This window comes from Hordeum vulgare, chromosome 1H (genome assembly GCF_904849725.1).
Source record: "Hordeum vulgare subsp. vulgare chromosome 1H, MorexV3_pseudomolecules_assembly, whole genome shotgun sequence".
In the NCBI taxonomy this organism is placed as follows: domain Eukaryota; kingdom Viridiplantae; phylum Streptophyta; class Magnoliopsida; order Poales; family Poaceae; genus Hordeum; species Hordeum vulgare.
In genome coordinates, this window is record NC_058518.1 from 341,272,055 (window position 1) to 341,278,219 (window position 6,165).

Sequence of the window (6,165 nt, forward strand, 5' to 3'; positions counted from 1 at the left end):
CACACCACACATTTATTCAATCATCACAAAGGTTCATACAAGGATACAAAATTCGATAATCCTAAACATCGGCCTAACACGTAAAACGATAAAGTAAATTTGGTGGTCTAGTCTAAGTGTCCTCCTCAGAATAGCATGGTGTCGGGTCCTTCGGTGGAGCTTTCTTCATATTCCTCGTCGTTGCTGATCACGGGGGCTACGTCTCCTTCGGGATGAAGGTTCTCGCCCATGTCCAGTTCCTCCTCCAGGTATGCAACTCGAGTCTTCAGCTTCTCGATCCGCTCCAGAAAGTCCTTCACCTCCAGTTCATGCTCATAGTGGGCTTCCCGGGCTGCATCTTCAAGTTCAAGCTCGCGGAGTGACAGTTGCTTGATCTTCCTGGCGTCCTTGATCGCGTGATACTCCAGAGTTCCGCTGTGCTTCTCCAAGGTCTGGGCATACGACAAGAGAGCGTCATTGGTCTTGCTTGAGATGATGTCTTCGTCTTCATTTCTCCGGGATACAGCGAATAGGTCTGGAGAAATAGGGCAGCCTTTGTATTCATCCTTGATACGCTCGAGTGCACAATGGATCGCCATGTCCCTTCCGAGAATCCAGTTGGGTGCGATGAACTTGAAATCCATCGGCTCAGTGCGCGGCCCGAATGTCCTTCCGGGAATATGCACCTCGATCCTGTAGCGTGAATCCTCCGGGTAAGACGAAGTTGGCTTCCCTGTGATAGTCGGCACAGCAATCCTCAAATCCTTGGTGATCTGCACCAGCTCTTTTCCGAATGGCATAGTGGTGTCGGGCTGGCAAAACTCCGTGAACTTAACAGGGACGAAGGTGGCCATCTAAACATTGGAAAATCGGAGAGAAGTCAGAAATGATCAGAAGAGGAAATAGAAGATTAAGAGAAAATAGTTTTCTTCCTAAGGCTTTTCCAATCCTAGAGGTTACGTCCTAAGGTCAGCGTGTGCTCTGACTACCATTTCTGTAGCGACCCGACTCAACGAGTCAAGCCTCTGGTGTTTCTGTACCATCCCAAGATCATGCTGGTACACACACAGTACATAATGTATATATTCAAGAGTGCAATCACATAGCTTTATTAATCGAAATCTCATAAAGAGTACTTTATTACAATAAAGGAGTACAATAAAGTGGCTGAAGGCCATCTCATGAGATTATCTAACGAAGACTAAGCGGAAGCATCAGGTAGACGAGTCCATCCGACTCCAAGGGCATGTCGCTGAGCGTAGAACCGTAGCCTCACTCCTGGTCGGAAAAGTACTCTGCAACATGATACGTTGCAGCCGTGTAGGTCAGCATATTGAATATGCTGGCAAATCATCAAGAGAGGGAGTAAAATAATAATCATCTATCTCTACATGCATATTTGGCCGGTGGAGCTAAGTTTTGCATAAAGCCAGTTTTATCCTACAACAAAAGGGATTGAAAGCAAAATTTACTACGATGTTTGTTGTTAACGAGATGGTTCCGCCAACCAGTTCTCGTACCCGAATAGTTGTTAACACCCACATCATTATTAAGTTGTGTCGAGAGTTCAGGGGAAATTCAATGCCTTCGGCTCAAGTTGTCCATGACCGTGGACACGGCTAATCGATTAGGTTGAGTACTCTGCAGAGTTTTGCACACGTTCCCCACAAGATTTGATCGCCTCCAGGTTTGTCCTCGCACTTCAGCGTGTTTAAAGACCGGATGATCAAAACATGGTCTTTCAACGGGTCCCTCTGAATCCCTGTCGGTGCCCATCCATTCCTACCGTTCGTCTACATCTGCTAGCACCGCCTGTCCAGAGTCGCCGCGTTGTCCAACCAAGCCAGAGCCCATAATGACTTGTGGCTGTGCAGGTAAGCCTTGAGTCTTGAAGTCTCCGTCCGTCCCTTTGAGCCTGGGTGAAGCTTTCCGCAGGATGACATGGCCTCTCCAGCATCCCGGGCATCCACTGGGTTTTCCAGGGAGCCGGTCAACCGTCCTTCACCCAGTGTTGCATTGCGTCCGAGGTCTTGAAAATCTTGTCTTAGTCCGGTCTTGATTATAATATCAATCTCTCATCACTCGTGGCATTCACTCAACCGATAACCCGTCTACTAGAGCATAGCATATATAACATTGTCGTCCCGGGGGGCCAAGTATCGGGGTGTTGGTGTTCCTACCACATGATACTACACCTATGACTAAAGTTTCCAAGTACCTAGGCAGCATGCAAATAGGGCAAAGAAGGTGATCTACTATGCATTGAAAACATAGGTAAAAATAACATGATCAAAGATGACTTGCCTTGATGATAGTTGTCCTGCTCGAGCGTCTCTAAGTAACACGCTTCGCACTCCGGATGATCTACCGATACAAACACAAAGCATACCATAAGCAATTCAATCATGCCATGAGTAAAAAAATAACATCACATGCAATGATTTGCAAAAGACTACGCAAAAGCATTTATCGCGCGCCGGTATGGCAGAAACTTGTTTCTGTTTAAAACACCAGTAAAAATACTTTAAAAAATCTGAAAGTTCTACCACAGTAAGATTTTATTACTATAAAACAGTAGCAAAAAGAATCATCTCAATATCATTTTTCAAACTCCTGGAATAGGCAAAACAGTGTTTAAACTAAATCTGCTCTAACTTATATTTAAAAATTTCAAACACAGACAAATTATATATTTTTAAAAACTACAGGAAATTTGTGAGCTACTGGAAAAAGAATCAGTATCATTTGGCGTAGGGATAAAAAGTTGTGGCCAAAACAAAATTGAAACTTTCTGTTTTTGCAGTCAAAACCGAAAAAAACTGCTGCTACTTGTACTAACACGTGGCAAGCTGCGGTGGCGTTTGTTTCTATGCTTCGGGCAAACTGCCTATCTCTAAAAACTATTGGTTAAACATAATTGATCTAAAAACCACTGGTTTTTCTCACTAGACCGAAGGGGTACTAGTGTTTTAATCTTAGCCGTTGCATGGGGATCTAAGGGCTAGGAATAGGATCAAAAGAAAAACAGAGAGAGAGAGAGAACTACCTGCTGGCAGAGGGTGCTCCGGCGATGGAGGGAGATGGCCGGCGAGGGAGGAGCTCCGGGGCGGGGTTGGAGGCTTCGGGGAGGCGGCGGTGGGGTTCCTCCTCCGCGGGGGAGGCGGCGGTGGAGAGAGAGAGAGCTCGGGGGAGGCTCTCCCAGGCGAGGCCGAGGGTGGCGCAGCCTCGGGCTGCTGCTGCTCCGGCGAGGCTTGTGGCGGCAGCGGCGGCTAGGGTTGGGGAAGGGGTGGCTCGGGGGTGGGGGTATATATAGGCTGGGTGGAGGTGGCAGCTATGGAAGGAGGAGAAGCTTTGGGGAGGGAATCGCGAGGAGAGGGAGCTGCTCGGTTTCGGTTTGGTGGAAAAAGGAAGGTGACGGGGGAAGGTGCAGCTCGGTTTGGTCTCTGGTGCAGAACGGAAAGAGAGGGAGGTAGAGAAAGGAAAGAACGGGGAGAGAGAGAGAGAGAAAGAGAGGAGAAGGAAGAGAGAGATCGCGGGAGGTGGAGTGCTCGTTTTCTGCTGGAGAAGAAAAGGAAAGGGAGGGAGGAAAGAGAGGAGAGGAGAGGAGAGAGAGGAAGGAAAGAAAGGAAACACGGAGAGAGAGATGCTCGGGCGGTTGGGGCTGTGCATGCAGGCTTGCATGCATGCATGTACGTGGGTGTGGGCAAGGGTGCGGCTGGGCTGAGCCACTTTTGGCTCGGCCTGGCAGTTTTCTTTTTCTTTTTTTTTGAAATAAAATAAATAAAAAACAAACAACAGCAAAAAGTAAGAAAAAAAAACCGTAAAAAAAATATATCCTAGCTAACAAAATACTAGAAAAAAAGTAGGTACTAATATACATATATGCACTAGAATACTTAGGAAAACAAATAACATATTCAACTAATATATATATAATATATATAGGAAACCCTAGTTCCACCTAATGCAACTTTTAAAAATAGTTTTATGCAATAGGTCACACAACACGATCGAAAAAAAAACTCAACTAAAATAATTCGGAGTTTAGAAAAATTTGCAAAAACCAAAATGGTGACTTTAACTCACAGGGGAGAAGTCATATTATCTCCACTCCGATAGATTGCACGTAGTCACATAACGATAACATTTTTCAGAAGAACGCAATGCTGCATAAAATATGAGATGCAAATGAATGATCTATTAACATCCGAATTTATGAAAATTGGGATGTTACACTGGCAGAACGGTGAGGCGGACGGCGTGCACCGGATGCTTCACCGGCTTCGCGCTCGTTCCGGCCAGCCTGACGGGGATCTTCATGGGTGTTGGCCATGTGAACTTCTGCTGCAGGCCCGAGGCCCATGTACTCGGAAGGGAGCTCAGTCGGAACCGATCCCGAGCATTGGGGACGCGGGGCAACCACAACAGACTCCAGAACCGCCACTTGAGAGGACGCGAACTGACGCGCTCGGGCATGTTGCACCCAACGTTGTAGACGCGGACTGCGAGATCGCTTGCTGCGGCGTGTGACGAAGGTGCAAGCCGGCAATGGAGCCGATTGTTGGAGAAGAAGAACGCCGCGAGCACCGGCACGGAAGTGTGTGGCCCCGCGACGGGGAAGCGCCTCGACGTCGAGAGGTGCCTCCCGAAGCCACGCCGAATCGTCGACGACGAAGGAGAGAGCGCCGAAGAGGATCTGGTGGCCCATGCTCGAACCTCCACCGGACGACATGACGAAAGGAAGTAGTCGCAAACTCGCCGGAAGTCGCTTAGAAGCCTGCCCCACGGTGGGCGCCAACTGTCGTGGGTATAAGCCTGATAGTAGATGTGTAGGGTACGAATGAGATGGGCAGAGTCCTAGCTACGGCGAGGTTGTATGAGTTCGGGCCCCTCTGCAGTGGAGGTAACAGCCCTACGTCTCAGTGCTCTCGGAGCTTGTTACCGAGTGTGATATGGAGTACAAAGATTTGCTAACCCTTTTACCAGTGGGGGAGGGCGGCTTATATAGAGTGCGCTGCCCTCCACAATGGTTCTGATTCAAGGGTGGAGTAGTGGCGATTGAATGCATACGTTACAGGTAACGTATGCTCTAAATGCACCCGGAAACGTACAGCAGTTTCCCTCCACAGAGGTTACGAAGCACCGAGTGTATCCAGTCGGTAGGCCCGGTGCCCTCCGAATGTTAGTCTCCGACTGGATGATTCTGGGCCAGTTACCGACTGGATGATGGGGGCACCTTAATACAATCGGGGCATACTTAAGGTCCTGTCCCTTGTGTGGGGTAGTCCTTGGGTAGGACATGTAGGGCAGGCCTATGACCCTACCCTAGGACTATGGCCCCATCACTAGGGGCTGGTTCCCATCCACTTTTGGCCCACGTGGCCCTTCGGGGCTGGTGGCCCATCCCGGTGGACCCCCGGAACCCTTCCGGTGGTCCCGGTACAATACTTTTTGTTGAGACAAATACTTTTTGTGACTTTAGCGCTAAGTATGGACTTGACTCTGAGATAGTAGCTTCATTGTGTGAATCATTTGCTGCTCATATTGATCTCCCCAAAGAGAAGTGGTTTAAATATCATCCTCCTTTAGAAGTCAATGTAGTTAAACCCAATCCATTTGAAGAGAAAGTCATTGCCTATAATGATCCTATTGTTCTCAGTGCTTACATTGAGAAACCACCTTCCCTGTTAGGATAAAGGATCATTCTAAAGCTTCAACTGTGATACGTAGAGGCTACATTAGAACACCTACACCCCTTGAGCAAATTAGAGTTGAACCTAGCATCGCTATTATCAAAGATTTTCTATCCGACGATGTTGAGGGACATAATATTCACTTTTGTGAAGATGCTGCTAGAATTGCTAAACCTCATGTTAGAGACAAACATAGGCCTGTTGTTGGCATGCCTGTTGTTTCTGTTAAGATAGGAGATCATTATTATCATGGCTTATTTTACGTGGGTGCTAGTGTTAGTGCAATACCTCAATCCTTATATGATGAAATCAAAGACGAGATTGCATCTGTTGAGATAGAGCCTATTGATGTCACTATTCAGCTTGCCAATAGAGATACTATCACCCATGTGGGAATTGTTAGGGATGTTGAAGTCTTGTGTGGTAAAACAAAGTATCCTGCTGATTTCCTCGTTCTTGCTACCGCACAAGATAGCTTTTGTCCCATCATATT